Here is a 21,181-nt window from a genome sequence, read left to right on the forward strand (position 1 = left end):
TCACCTCACCCGGCAACCGCTCGGGAGGAAGAGGCCCCGCTCTGTAGTGTAAAAATAAAAGACTCAGTAAGCACTGAACTTTACCGTGTCTTAGCCAAATAACTTTACACTGGAACCCAACAAACGTGTGATAGCGACCCTCCTGCCACAAAACACCACTGACAATACCCAGGGCACGTACATCTCGCATATTTAATGACACTCAAGGAATGCTAGTAATATAACACCTGATATTGAGGAGTTAAACCTGTTTATGAACATGGCCTGTTTGGAAGCAAAGCGCTAAGGTGCTAGTAAAATATCTCAGTCTGACTGCATGGAAAGAGTTCCCATGTATGCAGTATTAGATTATCAGGGAAACAAAAAGATCGCCTCCCTATCCCAGCGCAGAGTCTGTAACACGTGTAGGACTCTCTCAGAGCCCACAAATCACAATGCACCTAACAGAAGACTAAAAATCCTCGTTAGGTAAAGGAGGAAGGTTCAGGGCAGCCAGGCGTCTCACCTCTCCGTCGGTACCTCGGTACTTTCAGCGAGCGGAAGTGGAGGCGAGTTAAGGACAACGCCCTCCCTCCTAAAATAGCCTCGTTGTATAGCGCGCCGACCCTCCGCTATCCGGAGGCCACGCAGAATAGCGCGATGACACCGAAAACCTCCTCTAATCGGGAGCGCATGCGCAGAGGGACGCCATGCACCACTCTCTCGCGCATGCGCATTCGTCCGCATTCTCGCGCATGCGCACTCATCTACCCTCGTCGAACCTCGTCACTGATCACCCGTCGGAAGACATGGATCCACAATGATGGTTCCACTTCCATCTGGGTCAATCTAACAAAACAGAGATTTGTTCTATTAGGCACAAGTCAAACTGGGGGACACAGTCATGTGTCCACGAAGGAGACACTGCTCCTTGGAAAAAACGGTAACTACACCACAGAGGGTTCAACAAGTGTGTCAGATATCTTATTTGTTAGGGATGTGAGATGTGAGCATACATTATACCGCTGTAAAGACAATTTACAGTCGGACAGATTTAAACAAGGTGAACTTCTATTCGCATGCAATCATGTGATGGACATATGTGAAGCGACCCACAGAAGAGAGTCTCACTTCAGATACCTTGAGAAAGAGACCAATAGTGTCTGGAAAGAGTTCTAACGCCAGTGATCAAGAGACTACTGTCTACTCAATATTCAATGTATATTGAGTCAAATGACTAGCCACACGAAGGGTTGCTTTGTGTTTAAACATCGATGGATGGGATGTTATAGTCTTGGGGTATGCAGTGGAGGCAGGCAGGCAGTGGGTCACGCACTCAATTAAGTTGGGTGAGCTAGAAGGAGTAAACTATACAGCGTTTACATCCTGATGAGATAGACCCGCAACTGAAAAGTTGCACTTTATACTATAAACAAGAAAGGTGTGGGGGGGTCAAGGGGAAAGTTTTATGACCTGACTGCTCACTCCCCAATTACAAAATACAAAACACAAAAAGAGCAGAACAAGTCTAGAAAGAGTGTGTGCCTACAACAGTAGCCGTGTGGTACTGGTGATGCATGCGTGAGACAAGGCTTGCCAAAACCATTGGTTGGAAGTCGAGGGAGGCTGACACAATTCCCATCAGACCACCCATGTGGTGGAGTTTGCGTCATGTGGGAAAAGTTTTGTCATGCCGTCCCACAACCGACCATATAGTGCCGGTGCAGGGATGGATGTAAAAGATATCATCACGGGCATGCATCCTAAAGTGATGAAAAAAAGAAAAGAGTGCAGTGCTCAAATAATAATGAAGATAAAATTCAACAGTCCGGACTCCTGGAGGCATTGCAACAGAAGTGCGGGTGTCAAAGATTAAAAGACACGCTGGGTAATATGGCTACCCTCTAGCGCAGTGTGATGTGGTCGACATGTTTCTGCTTACGGGCATCTCGCCCAGCTTTCCTCAGGACCGATAACAAAAAATCAGCTACTGCAACTACATACATAGTGTATAGATGATGAATAATAAACCTGTACTGACAAAGTTACTTTTATATCAAATGTAAAAATACTTAAGTGTCCACTGTAGGGAGAGAAATAAATCTTCTTCCTGTTAACAGACAAAAGACACTGTATCAGACAATGCCAAGTTAGATACACACAACACGGAGCGTACACATAGAAACCGTGCAGGCACACATACATGAAAAATATATGATTTTTACATGGAACTAAAGCATAAATGCTTGATCACACCAAGGCATTTCCTCAGCGTGATACTCACCCAGCTTTGTGTGGGTGACGACCTCACCTCACCCGGCAACCGCTCGGGAGGAAGAGGCCCCGCTCTGTAGTGTAAAAATAAAAGACTCAGTAAGCACTGAACTTTACCGTGTCTTAGCCAAATAACTTTACACTGGAACCCAACAAACGTGTGATAGCGACCCTCCTGCCACAAAACACCACTGACAATACCCAGGGCACGTACATCTCGCATATTTAATGACACTCAAGGAATGCTAGTAATATAACACCTGATATTGAGGAGTTAAACCTGTTTATGAACATGGCCTGTTTGGAAGCAAAACGCTAAGGTGCTAGTAAAATATCTCAGTCTGACTGCATGGAAAGAGTTCCCATGTATGCAGTATTAGATTATCAGGGAAACAAAAAGATCGCCTCCCTATCCCAGCGCAGAGTCTGTAACACGTGTAGGACTCTCTCAGAGCCCACAAATCACAATGCACCTAACAGAAGACTAAAAATCCTCGTTAGGTAAAGGAGGAAGGTTCAGGGCAGCCAGGCGTCTCACCTCTCCGTCGGTACCTCGGTACTTTCAGCGAGCGGAAGTGGAGGCGAGTTAAGGACAACGCCCTCCCTCCTAAAATAGCCTCGTTGTATAGCGCGCCGACCCTCCGCTATCCGGAGGCCACGCAGAATAGCGCGATGACACCGAAAACCTCCTCTAATCGGGAGCGCATGCGCAGAGGGACGCCATGCACCACTCTCTCGCGCATGCGCATTCGTCCGCATTCTCGCGCATGCGCACTCATCTACCCTCGTCGAACCTCGTCACTGATCACCCGTCGGAAGACATGGATCCACAATGATGGTTCCACTTCCATCTGGGTCAATCTAACAAAACAGAGATTTGTTCTATTAGGCACAAGTCAAACTGGGGGACACAGTCATGTGTCCACGAAGGAGACGCTGCTCCTTGGAAAAAACGGTAACTACACCACAGAGGGTTCAACAAGTGTGTCAGATATCTTATTTGTTAGGGATGTGAGATGTGAGCATACATTATACCGCTGTAAAGACAATTTACAGTCGGACAGATTTAAACAAGGTGAACTTCTATTCGCATGCAATCATGTGATGGACATATGTGAAGCGACCCACAGAAGAGAGTCTCACTTCAGATACCTTGAGAAAGAGACCAATAGTGTCTGGAAAGAGTTCTAACGCCAGTGATCAAGAGACTACTGTCTACTCAATATTCAATGTATATTGAGTCAAATGACTAACCACACGAAGGGTTGCTTTGTGTTTAAACATCGATGGATGGGATGTTATAGTCCTGGGGTATGCAGTGGAGGCAGGCAGGCAGTGGGTCACGCACTCAATTAAGTTGGGTGAGCTAGAAGGAGTAAACTATACAGCGTTTACATCCTGATGAGATAGACCCGCAACTGAAAAGTTGCACTTTATACTATAAACAAGAAAGGTGTGGGGGGGTCAAGGGGAAAGTTTTATGACCTGACTGCTCACTCCCCAATTACAAAATACAAAACACAAAAAGAGCAGAACAAGTCTAGAAAGAGTGTGTGCCTACAACAGTAGCCGTGTGGTACTGGTGATGCATGCGTGAGACAAGGCTTGCCAAAACCATTGGTTGGAAGTCGAGGGAGGCTGACACAATTCCCATCAGACCACCCATGTGGTGGAGTTTGCGTCATGTGGGAAAAGTTTTGTCATGCCGTCCCACAACCGACCATATAGTGCCGGTGCAGGGATGGATGTAAAAGATATCATCACGGGCATGCATCCTAAAGTGATGAAAATAAGAAAAGAGTGCAGTGCTCAAATAATAATGAAGATAAAATTCAACAGTCCGGACTCCTGGAGGCATTGCAACAGAAGTGCGGGTGTCAAAGATTAAAAGACACGCTGGGTAATATGGCTACCCTCTAGCGCAGTGTGATGTGGTCGACATGTTTCTGCTTACGGGCATCTCGCCCAGCTTTCCTCAGGACCGATAACAAAAAATCAGCTACTGCAACTACATACATAGTGTATAGATGATGAATAATAAACCTGTACTGACAAAGTTACTTTTATATCAAATGTAAAAATACTTAAGTGTCCACTGTAGGGAGAGAAATAAATCTTCTTCCTGTTAACAGACAAAAGACACTGTATCAGACAATGCCAAGTTAGATACACACAACACGGAGCGTACACATAGAAACCGTGCAGGCACACATACATGAAAAATATATGATTTTTACATGGAACTAAAGCATAAATGCTTGATCACACCAAGGCATTTCCTCAGCGTGATACTCACCCAGCTTTGTGTGGGTGACGACCTCACCTCACCCGGCAACCGCTCGGGAGGAAGAGGCCCCGCTCTGTAGTGTAAAAATAAAAGACTCAGTAAGCACTGAACTTTACCGTGTCTTAGCCAAATAACTTTACACTGGAACCCAACAAACGTGTGATAGCGACCCTCCTGCCACAAAACACCACTGACAATACCCAGGGCACGTACATCTCGCATATTTAATGACACTCAAGGAATGCTAGTAATATAACACCTGATATTGAGGAGTTAAACCTGTTTATGAACATGGCCTGTTTGGAAGCAAAGCGCTAAGGTGCTAGTAAAATATCTCAGTCTGACTGCATGGAAAGAGTTCCCATGTATGCAGTATTAGATTATCAGGGAAACAAAAAGATCGCCTCCCTATCCCAGCGCAGAGTCTGTAACACGTGTAGGACTCTCTCAGAGCCCACAAATCACAATGCACCTAACAGAAGACTAAAAATCCTCGTTAGGTAAAGGAGGAAGGTTCAGGGCAGCCAGGCGTCTCACCTCTCCGTCGGTACCTCGGTACTTTCAGCGAGCGGAAGTGGAGGCGAGTTAAGGACAACGCCCTCCCTCCTAAAATAGCCTCGTTGTATAGCGCGCCGACCCTCCGCTATCCGGAGGCCACGCAGAATAGCGCGATGACACCGAAAACCTCCTCTAATCGGGAGCGCATGCGCAGAGGGACGCCATGCACCACTCTCTCGCGCATGCGCATTCGTCCGCATTCTCGCGCATGCGCACTCATCTACCCTCGTCGAACCTCGTCACTGATCACCCGTCGGAAGACATGGATCCACAATGATGGTTCCACTTCCATCTGGGTCAATCTAACAAAACAGAGATTTGTTCTATTAGGCACAAGTCAAACTGGGGGACACAGTCATGTGTCCACGAAGGAGACACTGCTCCTTGGAAAAAACGGTAACTACACCACAGAGGGTTCAACAAGTGTGTCAGATATCTTATTTGTTAGGGATGTGAGATGTGAGCATACATTATACCGCTGTAAAGACAATTTACAGTCGGACAGATTTAAACAAGGTGAACTTCTATTCGCATGCAATCATGTGATGGACATATGTGAAGCGACCCACAGAAGAGAGTCTCACTTCAGATACCTTGAGAAAGAGACCAATAGTGTCTGGAAAGAGTTCTAACGCCAGTGATCAAGAGACTACTGTCTACTCAATATTCAATGTATATTGAGTCAAATGACTAACCACACGAAGGGTTGCTTTGTGTTTAAACATCGATGGATGGGATGTTATAGTCCTGGGGTATGCAGTGGAGGCAGGCAGGCAGTGGGTCACGCACTCAATTAAGTTGGGTGAGCTAGAAGGAGTAAACTATACAGCGTTTACATCCTGATGAGATAGACCCGCAACTGAAAAGTTGCACTTTATACTATAAACAAGAAAGGTGTGGGGGGGTCAAGGGGAAAGTTTTATGACCTGACTGCTCACTCCCCAATTACAAAATACAAAACACAAAAAGAGCAGAACAAGTCTAGAAAGAGTGTGTGCCTACAACAGTAGCCGTGTGGTACTGGTGATGCATGCGTGAGACAAGGCTTGCCAAAACCATTGGTTGGAAGTCGAGGGAGGCTGACACAATTCCCATCAGACCACCCATGTGGTGGAGTTTGCGTCATGTGGGAAAAGTTTTGTCATGCCGTCCCACAACCGACCATATAGTGCCGGTGCAGGGATGGATGTAAAAGATATCATCACGGGCATGCATCCTAAAGTGATGAAAAAAAGAAAAGAGTGCAGTGCTCAAATAATAATGAAGATAAAATTCAACAGTCCGGACTCCTGGAGGTATTGCAACAGAAGTGCGGGTGTCAAAGATTAAAAGACACGCTGGGTAATATGGCTACCCTCTAGCGCAGTGTGATGTGGTCGACATGTTTCTGCTTACGGGCATCTCGCCCAGCTTTCCTCAGGACCGATAACAAAAAATCAGCTACTGCAACTACATACATAGTGTATTGATGATGAATAATAAACCTGTACTGACAAAGTTACTTTTATATCAAATGTAAAAATACTTAAGTGTCCACTGTAGGGAGAGAAATAAATCTTCTTCCTGTTAACAGACAAAAGACACTGTATCAGACAATGCCAAGTTAGATACACACAACACGGAGCGTACACATAGAAACCGTGCAGGCACACATACATGAAAAATATATGATTTTTACATGGAACTAAAGCATAAATGCTTGATCACACCAAGGCATTTCCTCAGCGTGATACTCACCCAGCTTTGTGTGGGTGACGACCTCACCTCACCCGGCAACCGCTCGGGAGGAAGAGGCCCCGCTCTGTAGTGTAAAAATAAAAGACTCAGTAAGCACTGAACTTTACCGTGTCTTAGCCAAATAACTTTACACTGGAACCCAACAAACGTGTGATAGCGACCCTCCTGCCACAAAACACCACTGACAATACCCAGGGCACGTACATCTCGCATATTTAATGACACTCAAGGAATGCTAGTAATATAACACCTGATATTGAGGAGTTAAACCTGTTTATGAACATGGCCTGTTTGGAAGCAAAGCGCTAAGGTGCTAGTAAAATATCTCAGTCTGACTGCATGGAAAGAGTTCCCATGTATGCAGTATTAGATTATCAGGGAAACAAAAAGATCGCCTCCCTATCCCAGCGCAGAGTCTGTAACACGTGTAGGACTCTCTCAGAGCCCACAAATCACAATGCACCTAACAGAAGACTAAAAATCCTCGTTAGGTAAAGGAGGAAGGTTCAGGGCAGCCAGGCGTCTCACCTCTCCGTCGGTACCTCGGTACTTTCAGCGAGCGGAAGTGGAGGCGAGTTAAGGACAACGCCCTCCCTCCTAAAATAGCCTCGTTGTATAGCGCGCCGACCCTCCGCTATCCGGAGGCCACGCAGAATAGCGCGATGACACCGAAAACCTCCTCTAATCGGGAGCGCATGCGCAGAGGGACGCCATGCACCACTCTCTCGCGCATGCGCATTCGTCCGCATTCTCGCGCATGCGCACTCATCTACCCTCGTCGAACCTCGTCACTGATCACCCGTCGGAAGACATGGATCCACAATGATGGTTCCACTTCCATCTGGGTCAATCTAACAAAACAGAGATTTGTTCTATTAGGCACAAGTCAAACTGGGGGACACAGTCATGTGTCCACGAAGGAGACACTGCTCCTTGGAAAAAACGGTAACTACACCACAGAGGGTTCAACAAGTGTGTCAGATATCTTATTTGTTAGGGATGTGAGATGTGAGCATACATTATACCGCTGTAAAGACAATTTACAGTCGGACAGATTTAAACAAGGTGAACTTCTATTCGCATGCAATCATGTGATGGACATATGTGAAGCGACCCACAGAAGAGAGTCTCACTTCAGATACCTTGAGAAAGAGACCAATAGTGTCTGGAAAGAGTTCTAACGCCAGTGATCAAGAGACTACTGTCTACTCAATATTCAATGTATATTGAGTCAAATGACTAACCACACGAAGGGTTGCTTTGTGTTTAAACATCGATGGATGGGATGTTATAGTCCTGGGGTATGCAGTGGAGGCAGGCAGGCAGTGGGTCACGCACTCAATTAAGTTGGGTGAGCTAGAAGGAGTAAACTATACAGCGTTTACATCCTGATGAGATAGACCCGCAACTGAAAAGTTGCACTTTATACTATAAACAAGAAAGGTGTGGGGGGGTCAAGGGGAAAGTTTTATGACCTGACTGCTCACTCCCCAATTACAAAATACAAAACACAAAAAGAGCAGAACAAGTCTAGAAAGAGTGTGTGCCTACAACAGTAGCCGTGTGGTACTGGTGATGCATGCGTGAGACAAGGCTTGCCAAAACCATTGGTTGGAAGTCGAGGGAGGCTGACACAATTCCCATCAGACCACCCATGTGGTGGAGTTTGCGTCATGTGGGAAAAGTTTTGTCATGCCGTCCCACAACCGACCATATAGTGCCGGTGCAGGGATGGATGTAAAAGATATCATCACGGGCATGCATCCTAAAGTGATGAAAAAAAGAAAAGAGTGCAGTGCTCAAATAATAATGAAGATAAAATTCAACAGTCCGGACTCCTGGAGGCATTGCAACAGAAGTGCGGGTGTCAAAGATTAAAAGACACGCTGGGTAATATGGCTACCCTCTAGCGCAGTGTGATGTGGTCGACATGTTTCTGCTTACGGGCATCTCGCCCAGCTTTCCTCAGGACCGATAACAAAAAATCAGCTACTGCAACTACATACATAGTGCATAGATGATGAATAATAAACCTGTACTGACAAAGTTACTTTTATATCAAATGTAAAAATACTTAAGTGTCCACTGTAGGGAGAGAAATAAATCTTCTTCCTGTTAACAGACAAAAGACACTGTATCAGACAATGCCAAGTTAGATACACACAACACGGAGCGTACACATAGAAACCGTGCAGGCACACATACATGAAAAATATATGATTTTTACATGGAACTAAAGCATAAATGCTTGATCACACCAAGGCATTTCCTCAGCGTGATACTCACCCAGCTTTGTGTGGGTGACGACCTCACCTCACCCGGCAACCGCTCGGGAGGAAGAGGCCCCGCTCTGTAGTGTAAAAATAAAAGACTCAGTAAGCACTGAACTTTACCGTGTCTTAGCCAAATAACTTTACACTGGAACCCAACAAACGTGTGATAGCGACCCTCCTGCCACAAAACACCACTGACAATACCCAGGGCACGTACATCTCGCATATTTAATGACACTCAAGGAATGCTAGTAATATAACACCTGATATTGAGGAGTTAAACCTGTTTATGAACATGGCCTGTTTGGAAGCAAAGCGCTAAGGTGCTTGTGCCTAATAGAACAAATCTCTGTTTTGTTAGATTGACCCAGATGGAAGTGGAACCATCATTGTGGATCCATGTCTTCCGACGGGTGATCAGTGACGAGGTTCGACGAGGGTAGATGAGTGCGCATGCGCGAGAATGCGGACGAATGCGCATGCGCGAGAGAGTGGTGCATGGCGTCCCTCTGCGCATGCGCTCCCGATTAGAGGAGGTTTTCGGTGTAATCGCGCTATTCTGCGTGGCCTCCGGATAGCGGAGGGTCGGCGCGCTATACAACGAGGCTATTTTAGGAGGGAGGGCGTTGTCCTTAACTCGCCTCCACTTCCGCTCGCTGAAAGTACCGAGGTACCGACGGAGAGGTGAGACGCCTGGCTGCCCTGAACCTTCCTCCTTTACCTAACGAGGATTTTTAGTCTTCTGTTAGGTGCATTGTGATTTGTGGGCTCTGAGAGAGTCCTACACGTGTTACAGACTCTGCGCTGGGATAGGGAGGCGATCTTTTTGTTTCCCTGATAATCTAATACTGCATACATGGGAACTCTTTCCATGCAGTCAGACTGAGATATTTTACTAGCACCTTAGCGCTTTGCTTCCAAACAGGCCATGTTCATAAACAGGTTTAACTCCTCAATATCAGGTGTTATATTACTAGCATTCCTTGAGTGTCATTAAATATGCGAGATGTACGTGCCCTGGGTATTGTCAGTGGTGTTTTGTGGCAGGAGGGTCGCTATCACACGTTTGTTGGGTTCCAGTGTAAAGTTATTTGGCTAAGACACGGTAAAGTTCAGTGCTTACTGAGTCTTTTATTTTTACACTACAGAGCGGGGCCTCTTCTTCCTGAGCGGTTGCCGGGTGAGGTGAGGTCGTCACCCACACAAAGCTGGGTGAGTATCACGCTGAGGAAATGCCTTGGTGTGATCAAGCATTTATGCTTTAGTTCCATGTAAAAATCATATATTTTTCATGTATGTGTGCCTGCACGGTTTCTATGTGTACGCTCCGTGTTGTGTGTATCTAACTTGGCATTGTCTGATACAGTGTCTTTTGTCTGTTAACAGGAAGAAGATTTATTTCTCTCCCTACAGTGGACACTTAAGTATTTTTACATTTGATATAAAAGTAACTTTGTCAGTACAGGTTTATTATTCATCATCTATACACTATGTATGTAGTTGCAGTAGCTGATTTTTTGTTATCGGTCCTGAGGAAAGCTGGGCGAGATGCCCGTAAGCAGAAACATGTCGACCACATCACACTGCGCTAGAGGGTAGCCATATTACCCAGCGTGTCTTTTAATCTTTGACACCCGCACTTCTGTTGCAATGCCTCCAGGAGTCCGGACTGTTGAATTTTATCTTCATTATTATTTGAGCACTGCACTCTTTTCTTTTTTTCATCACTTTAGGATGCATGCCCGTGATGATATCTTTTACATCCATCCCTGCACCGGCACTATATGGTCGGTTGTGGGACGGCATGACAAAACTTTTCCCACATGACGCAAACTCCACCACATGGGTGGTCTGATGGGAATTGTGTCAGCCTCCCTCGACTTCCAACCAATGGTTTTGGCAAGCCTTGTCTCACGCATGCATCACCAGTACCACACGGCTACTGTTGTAGGCACACACTCTTTCTAGACTTGTTCTGCTCTTTTTGTGTTTTGTATTTTGTAATTGGGGAGTGAGCAGTCAGGTCATAAAACTTTCCCCTTGACCCCCCCACACCTTTCTTGTTTATAGTATAAAGTGCAACTTTTCAGTTGCGGGTCTATCTCATCAGGATGTAAACGCTGTATAGTATACTCCTTCTAGCTCACCCAACTTAATTGAGTGCGTGACCCACTGCCTGCCTGCCTCCACTGCATACCCCAGGACTATAACATCCCATCCATCGATGTTTAAACACAAAGCAACCCTTCGTGTGGTTAGTCATTTGACTCAATATACATTGAATATTGAGTAGACAGTAGTCTCTTGATCACTGGCGTTAGAACTCTTTCCAGACACTATTGGTCTCTTTCTCAAGGTATCTGAAGTGAGACTCTCTTCTGTGGGTCGCTTCACATATGTCCATCACATGATTGCATGCGAATAGAAGTTCACCTTGTTTAATTCTGTCCGACTGTAAATTGTCTTTACAGCGGTATAATGTATGCTCACATCTCACATCCCTAACAAATAAGATATCTGACACACTTGTTGAACCCTCTGTGGTGTAGTTACCGTTTTTTCCAAGGAGCAGTGTCTCCTTCGTGGACACATGACTGTGTCCCCCAGTTTGACTTGTGCCTAATAGAACAAATCTCTGTTTTGTTAGATTGACCCAGATGGAAGTGGAACCATCATTGTGGATCCATGTCTTCCGACGGGTGATCAGTGACGAGGTTCGACGAGGGTAGATGAGTGCGCATGCGCGAGAATGCGGACGAATGCGCATGCGCGAGAGAGTGGTGCATGGCGTCCCTCTGCGCATGCGCTCCCGATTAGAGGAGGTTTTCGGTGTCATCGCGCTATTCTGCGTGGCCTCCGGATAGCGGAGGGTCGGCGCGCTATACAACGAGGCTATTTTAGGAGGGAGGGCGTTGTCCTTAACTCGCCTCCACTTCCGCTCGCTGAAAGTACCGAGGTACCGACGGAGAGGTGAGACGCCTGGCTGCCCTGAACCTTCCTCCTTTACCTAACGAGGATTTTTAGTCTTCTGTTAGGTGCATTGTGATTTGTGGGCTCTGAGAGAGTCCTACACGTGTTACAGACTCTGCGCTGGGATAGGGAGGCGATCTTTTTGTTTCCCTGATAATCTAATACTGCATACATGGGAACTCTTTCCATGCAGTCAGACTGAGATATTTTACTAGCACCTTAGCGCTTTGCTTCCAAACAGGCCATGTTCATAAACAGGTTTAACTCCTCAATATCAGGTGTTATATTACTAGCATTCCTTGAGTGTCATTAAATATGCGAGATGTACGTGCCCTGGGTATTGTCAGTGGTGTTTTGTGGCAGGAGGGTCGCTATCACACGTTTGTTGGGTTCCAGTGTAAAGTTATTTGGCTAAGACACGGTAAAGTTCAGTGCTTACTGAGTCTTTTATTTTTACACTACAGAGCGGGGCCTCTTCCTCCCGAGCGGTTGCCGGGTGAGGTGAGGTCGTCACCCACACAAAGCTGGGTGAGTATCACGCTGAGGAAATGCCTTGGTGTGATCAAGCATTTATGCTTTAGTTCCATGTAAAAATCATATATTTTTCATGTATGTGTGCCTGCACGGTTTCTATGTGTACGCTCCGTGTTGTGTGTATCTAACTTGGCATTGTCTGATACAGTGTCTTTTGTCTGTTAACAGGAAGAAGATTTATTTCTCTCCCTACAGTGGACACTTAAGTATTTTTACATTTGATATAAAAGTAACTTTGTCAGTACAGGTTTATTATTCATCATCTATACACTATGTATGTAGTTGCAGTAGCTGATTTTTTGTTATCGGTCCTGAGGAAAGCTGGGCGAGATGCCCGTAAGCAGAAACATGTCGACCACATCACACTGCGCTAGAGGGTAGCCATATTACCCAGCGTGTCTTTTAATCTTTGACACCCGCACTTCTGTTGCAATGCCTCCAGGAGTCCGGACTGTTGAATTTTATCTTCATTATTATTTGAGCACTGCACTCTTTTCTTTTTTTCATCACTTTAGGATGCATGCCCGTGATGATATCTTTTACATCCATCCCTGCACCGGCACTATATGGTCGGTTGTGGGACGGCATGACAAAACTTTTCCCACATGACGCAAACTCCACCACATGGGTGGTCTGATGGGAATTGTGTCAGCCTCCCTCGACTTCCAACCAATGGTTTTGGCAAGCCTTGTCTCACGCATGCATCACCAGTACCACACGGCTACTGTTGTAGGCACACACTCTTTCTAGACTTGTTCTGCTCTTTTTGTGTTTTGTATTTTGTAATTGGGGAGTGAGCAGTCAGGTCATAAAACTTTCCCCTTGACCCCCCCACACCTTTCTTGTTTATAGTAGAAAGGTGAAAGTTGCCACGTGAAAAACCAGTGTGGTACCCGCACATGCCCTAAGGTGTGTGGTTAGAAAAATGTCGGCGTACTCACAGACACTTTAAAATAGCCTTTGTAGTTGTTAATAGGAAGAAGAAAGCTCTTGAATCTCTTTGAGACTGAAGGTCAGTCTAACTGTGATGTTCTCTAGTATTTTGTATACAGTCCAGTCTCTTCTTGGATAATCCAAGATGTGCTGTATTACAGCAATCCAATTGAGATTAAACTATGACATTTGCTACTGTTTAGGGGAAAGATAGAAAGGGCAAAATGTTTCTTAGCTTTTCAGGGTCAAAATGTAACTTTCTTCTTAAAGCAGAAAGCTTTGGTTCCAAAGATGGTTGTATGTCAGAATAACGCATGCCTTTACCACGCATGCCATTACTCAGAAGTCTTTACAAAGAATGCATCTTTACCATACATTCCTTTACCACGCATATTGTTACAACATGCCTTAGTGAAAGTTCTGGACTTTGGAGCAGTATAATTTGCTTTCAACTCCAGTCTGCTCAACAGTAGGGAAAGCGTTGGACTTTAAAGCCCAGCGCCGTTTTCCCTAAAGGATGTCTTGTAACGATATGTGTTGTAAAGGAATGCAGGGTAAAGGCGCCTGCCTTGTAACGAGGGCATGTGGTTTGCACCGCATTTTAAATACTGTTTCCCTCCAAATATAGTTGGATATAAAGAATGATCCTGAGATTACGGGTTGAAGAGGCCAGTTAAGAACAAGGGCCTAAGGAAGAAGGCCAGAGTGGTTGGTCCCATCGATTAAACGTGTTATAGACGGACAGGTTCTCTGTCTTGATCAAACTGAGTTTTTAAAAATGTCCCTTCATCCATATTTGATTTGAGGACAAAGAAAACATCTGAGGACGAGTCACATAAACATTTATTCGCATAGCAATCATCCTGTTGGACATCTCCGTAGAAATGTGTTGTCACTTAACATTTTTGCAGGAAGAAGGCTTAAGGAGATTGATAAAAATCGGAGAGCAATGTGGAGATAAAGTCACATTGAGGGACTCCCCAAGGAATTGGCAAAGCTGTAGATTGAAACTGGGCAGAATTGATGGATTGGGACCTGCCTGCGAGAAAGGATGATATCCAAGCTAAGAAGGAGAGAAATTGAAGGTTAAAAACTATTTTTCCCTTTGGTACAAACTACGAGAGATGAATTACACTAGATTTATAACCACATGCACACTCAACACACACTGCCTACCACTGAGGATGTATTAAAGCACTTTTAGTCACACAAGTAGATATGTATTTCAAGTACCCTTTTCTTTAATCAAAGTATAAAAAATATATACAAGTTTCTGTTTCCATAGGTAATTTCACACAAACATTTTTAAAACACATTGATTTCTAGATTAAAAACATTTTGTTCTTTATGATTAAAAAGAATTCATATAGACAATTACATTTGTCTTATACCAGTGAATTTGTACATATTATAGGCAGCACTAAGCATAGATGTACATTCCCTGTCTCAGGTTGATTGCTGACTTTGCCGAATTTAACACCAACAAACACTGGGTGTCAACGCGTTTCAGTGGTTTAGGTACAGTAAGACCACCTTCTTTAGGACAAAGAGTTTTTCTCCTTATACAAAAAATCTCTTATCATTCAATAATTACACCTATATAGAAAACGAAAAAAGTATATATACATATCACTTAGAGAAATATATATACAATGTCATAAACATATTCACATTGCTCTGCTGACTTTCTTTATGCATTCCCTACAATGTGAACAAATCTCTAAGTGCTCCACTCATCCCCCATCGGGAGACCATCTATGACGGCCAACATCATTAACCTCATGGACCATTTATTCAACACCAGTCATCATTCAGCCTATTTCATCTCTATACACTATTAACACTCACCGGCGCAATTCTACTCAGGTGATTGTCTCTCGGAATCAACAGGAGTAAATAGATGTTGCTCCAATGATAGCTACAATGATAAAGAGCACAATCATTCAGAATGAATTTGTTTACACTCTCACACCAGAGTTACAACATTTTAATGTTGTTGCGTGCTCCAGGCTATACTCTCCGTAGAGTACGAAAATATAATCAAAAAAGGCGTACCCCTTAATTGGGGGACGTCCCCTGTTCACAGCTTAATCCCCTCCTGGGGTTGTATGTTTTAAAAAAATAATGTTATGACATGAAAGTTATTCCAGAATTCTTTTATTTCATTCTGTTATTCTTCCTTTCCTTTCTTTCTTTTTCACATATCCTATTTCATGTTTTCCAAATGATAATAACTGTCTCCAGCGTGTTCTCCCAGTTTCTAAACCATAATCCAATGCACGTGGAGAAGAGTCTTGCCGGTGGCAGTGGCAGGCTCTATCTACTTAGCGCTTGTATGTTATCAGCTACACTGTTAGCGCTGCACTTCTAGCGCACTGTTTTTTAATTGATGCGACTAAGGCTCATTTTTAAAACGTTTTCTTGTGTGTTGATATTTTAAAATTGAATACTGTACCTCGCCTCCAGGCTGAGTTAGAGCTTGGGGAACCACGTAGTCCGCCCACTCCCGCCCCGTTCCGCCGCGTCCAATCATGGGCGTTTGAGCGGAGGGTGAGGAGGAGCCCAGCACTTCCGGGCTCAGGGCTCACAGGTCAGCGCTCTAGCGACACTGTGTGTAGATACTACTTAAAGATCAGGTAAAGCGCACTCGCGCTGTGGAGAAGAGTCTTGCTGGTGGCAGTGGCAGGCTCTATCTACTTAGCGCTTGTATGTTATCAGCTACACTGTTAGCGCTGCACTTCTAGCGCACTGTTTTTTAATTGATGCGACTAAGGCTCATTTTTAAAACGTTTTCTTGTGTGTTGATATTTTAAAATTGAATACTGTACCTCACCTCCAGGCTGAGTTAGAGCTTGGGGAACCACGTAGTCCGCCCACTCCCGCCCCGTTCCGCCGCGACCAATCATGGGCGTTTGAGCGGAGGGTGAGGAGGAGCCCAGCACTTCCGGGCTCAGGGCTCACAGGTCAGCGCTCTAGCGACCCCTACGTCCCTCATAAATGTGTTTGGGTCAGCGACCGCGCAGCGGACGCGTGCAGCGGGCGCGCCGGAAGCGCGCCGAAGTCGAGTCAAAGTCCAGCCCGTCTGCGCCCGTCCGCGGCCGGACGGGGTGCGGGGCCATAACCCCTGGCTCTCCTACACCCATTACCATAAGGTATGGCAGACAGGAATTGTTAGATCTTCAGCCCCACACTCCCTTATGCTGTAACCACTCCATGAATGCTCTATCGATAAAGAACTGTAGTGTATGCACATTTGCTCCAGATAATAATGTGATACCTAACAATGCGATAAACACAGTAAAAGCAGCTCTGCTTAATTGCAGATCTATGCGAAAACACCGTACAGAAATTTTTCATCTACTTGAAGATGATAACATCAATATTTTGTTTCTTACGGAAACATGGCTGGATGAATATTCAGATCCTGACATCATTCAGGCCCTACCACCTGGCTATTCCCTCTCTAGACTGGATAGAAAGGATGGCAGAGGCGGTGGCATTGCCATTGCTACTAAAGCCCCTATAGAATGCACCCTCTCTCCTATTCGGGTTGACCATAGTGAAGCTGGCTCTTTCACCATAACCACGGGACCTAACCACTCTCTTTCCGGTATTCTCATGTACCGTCCCCCTGGAAGGCTCTATGATTTTACTCCTACTCTTATGGAAGCCTTAACCCATCTTGCACTTAGGAAAACTCGTCTATTAGTATTAGGCGATCTCAATGTCCATTTTGAGGACTCCCTAGATAAGGAGGCGGTAGACATCATAGCTGAGCTACTCTCCCTACAACTAGAGTTAAAAAACACCGAACCGTCACACCAACAAGGACATTTATTAGACCCTGTATTTGGGAACTGGAAGGGAGTTCAGACCCTACCTCCCCAGCCAGTACCCTGGTCTGATCACTTTGTTATCCCTATACTACTCCAAATGGATGGAACTGAGCATCATAAACAAAGTTCACAGCACTACAAACGTAGGAAATGGAAAAACTTTTCCATAGACTCTTTCATAAAAATCCTCCAAGATGCTGGGCCTCCGAAAGGACTGGAATGTGAGACAGCATATGAACAATTACAAGTATGCATCACGAAAGCTCTGGACATCACTGCCCCTAAACGCACTGTAACCAATGCCACTAGGAAAAATAAAACTGCCCCTTGGTTTAGTCAGGAGCTTCAGGGTGCCAAAACTGCTTGTAAATTTCTGCCCTGAAATCAAAGCCCGGTACAAAGCAGCACAAAAAGAATATAATAAAAAGATACGCGCGTCTAAAGCTTCTCATTATAATGACAGGATCCTGGAAGCTGAAAACTCCTCGAAGGAGCTCTTCCAGATATTCAAGGAAATATCAATAATTGATTCCAGTCCTACCTCCCATAATGATTCAGTGGAAATTTGCAATAAAATTGCTAAATATTTCTCTGGCAAAATCACAAATATATATGCCAGTTTTTCTAGCAACATAATACCTGGTACTGATTTTGCTGAGAGTAAAGACCACATACGCACACAATTCCATCTATGTGCTTTTTTCGTTCCTTCCGCTGATATACTAGTGTCTACCTGCAAAAGTATTAAATCCGGTTCTCCACGAGATCCTGCGCCTCCTAAAATCCTAGCAGCCAGTCTCTCGGTCTTAGAGCCCCACTTCAGACATATACTTCAATTATCCTTTTCCACTGCTTGTCTACCTGCAGAATGGAAGAAAGCCATAGTGCTCCCCATCAAAAAAAAAACAACACGAGTCAGGATATATTGGAGAATCTACGTCCTATTTCCCTGCTACCTTATTTAGCTAAATTGGCAGAGAAAATAGTTAATTTCCAACTTATGGCCCATCTTGAAGCCCAAAATGCCTTTCACACATCACAGTCAGGCTTTAGATCAAGCTTCTCCACAGAAACAGCACTCCTGAAACCCTGCGGGAAGGAGCTGATGAGGGCAAGACCATGGCCCTTATCATGCTAGACCTCAGCGCCGCGTTTGACACTGTAGCACATTCCACCTTGCTACAGTGTCTAAACCGGGCTGAGGTCACCAAAGAGGCTCTGGGATGGCTGAAAGCCTTCTTGACCAATAGAAGCTTTCAGGTCCAAAGAGGGACCTTCCTCTCAGACAGCATGACACTGGGACAGGGGGTACCTCAGGGCTCTGCCCTGAGTCCCACCCTGTTCAACTTGTACATGGCTCCACTGGCAGAGGTTGTCCAATCGTTCGGCGTAGAGCTAGTCTCTTACGCCGACGATACTCAACTTTTGATTTCTCTATCTCAAGCTCCCTCCTCTGAGGCCGATAACTTTAAAGCCTGCATGAGCAAGCTTGCAGCTTGGATGAACAAAAACTGCCTCAAATTAAATGACACAAAAACTGAGGTACTCATAATAGGAGGAAAAGACACTATGTGGACGAAAGACTGGTGGCCTACCTGTCTAGGACCTTTACCAACACCTAGTCAGGATGCCAAGAACTTAGGTGTCTGGATAGACAACAAGCTTTCTTACGACAGCCATGTCAAAAAAACAGTAGGTAAGTGCTTTGGAGTCATGAAAACTCTTAATCGCACCCTGGACTTGCTCCCTCTGAACTCCAGGCGCACCATGACTCAGGCACTTATTACCTCCCGAATAGATTATGGCAATGTGCTGCTGCTGGGCACATCGGACAAAAACATCAGAAAATTACAAGTTCTGCAAAATTCAGCCACACGCCTTGTGCTAAGACTCCCCCGTAGAGCTCTTTCCAAACCTTCCTTGGCCTCTCTCCACTGGTTGCCTATCGGGAAGAGGATACTATTCAAAGCACTCCTCTGGTGCCATAGGATTATCCATCAAAAAGCCCCCTCATATATGTCCGACTTAGCTATACCATACGAGCCTAATAGATCCCTCCATTCCAAGGGAATGGGGCTGCTTAAAACATCGCTCCCTAAAAAAGCTAGGATGGGTGGTAAGTCCTTTCGCACCCTTGCTGCTAGGAAATGGAACACCCTCCCTACGCCCATCAGACTTGAAAAAAATGAGGCCTCTTTTAGGAAACTGCTGAAAACGTATCTTTTTACCCTCTAAACTGCGAGTTTTCTTGTTCTCGGCCCTCTAAGACTCTCTCTCCACAGCGCGGGGACACGCCGGGAGGCGTCACCAGGCGCTTTATAAGCCCCTTTAATAATAATAATAATAATTTCGGCTAAACTGGTAGACTTCATCAGGGAAAAATGGGATCTGAAAATTAAATCATTTTTTTAATACATAAGGAACTGTCTGGACATATCATTGAAAACTATGCAGACTTTAAGATACTTCCTAGCGAAATGTGTGTTTATAACAGCGTGCAGTCAAAGATCCAATAACACAGTAAAAGTGCTCAAAAGTGCCAATAAAGTGACTAATCCAATGTAGAGTCAAAAGTATCCTCATACATGAGCTCAATCTCCATATATTGTGATATATCAATGTGGTGAAAAAACAATCAAATAATCATAGTGCCTAGTTCTGTGCACATAGTCTAAACCCTTACACTATCTAAGAGTTATGTTCCCCACGATATTTATCAATGCCTGTTCTTCAACCTAGTTTGTAAACCGTCGTGAACCAGGGGATCGCATCCCCCTTCGTAACAACATCTGTGCCCGGGTCATACTCCCTTCAGTAAACCGTACCGTGATATGCATGTAATTAGATCATTTAGCGCTGCTTAAAAGTGAAAGGTCGTATCGGGCTTGTTTTACATTAACTGAATGTAATATTAACCCTGTTCCATCAGAACTTACTTGGGACCGTGAAACAGCCGCCAAACTTTTCCTTGGACCGGAAACCCGATAACGAAGCAGGACTACTGCGAAAGCTAAATGGGGGCCATCTTGTAATGTGCAACTAAGGTGTGCATGACAGTGAAGTAGGACTATAGTGTGAATCCCAAAAGTACGGGGGCCATCTTAGACTATGTACCTAAAGTGTGTACTTGAAGTGTACCCGTCCCCAAATTAAATCAGCGAGTCGATGTCAAAATGTTTCCTTAATATTGAAGGAAATCCTATACTGACCTCCAGTGTGAATGAAAGACTATCTGTCACTAGCGTAATTAAAAACGATGTGAAATTCTGCAACTATTTCAACTTGTCATTACATCAAATAAACAAGCAAAGTATGATTTCTAAGGGGGGAAGAATTCAGTATTAGCATGCAAAACAGTATTTGTAGTTCAAACATGGTGTCTCTATAAATAACAACTGTACTCCACCCTATCATTCATTCCCATTGGTTTCAGAGTCTCCAGTTTTTAAATCCAGTGATTTTCACGTTGTTTTACCTACATACCCCTATCCGCAGGGACATTTTAACAGATAGATCACATTCATTGTGTCACAAGTTGCAGATACATTCAATTTGATTTTATGCCCCTTCCTTGGATGTGTGATGAAATTCCCTCTTATAACACTATTGCAATGACTGCAATTATGACAAGGCATTGTTTACTGATACGTTTTTGTGGGTTTGTGTTCCTTTGGTTTCAATAATTCTCCTAAGTCACTGGCTCTTTGGTATGCAAAGAGGGGCATTTCATTGAAGATGTTGTTAAAATCACTTTCTTGTGACAGGATCATCCAATGTCTCTTAATGATGTTTTTGAATGC

This window comes from Lissotriton helveticus, chromosome 2_1 (genome assembly GCF_964261635.1).
Source record: "Lissotriton helveticus chromosome 2_1, aLisHel1.1, whole genome shotgun sequence".
NCBI classification, from domain to species: domain Eukaryota; kingdom Metazoa; phylum Chordata; class Amphibia; order Caudata; family Salamandridae; genus Lissotriton; species Lissotriton helveticus.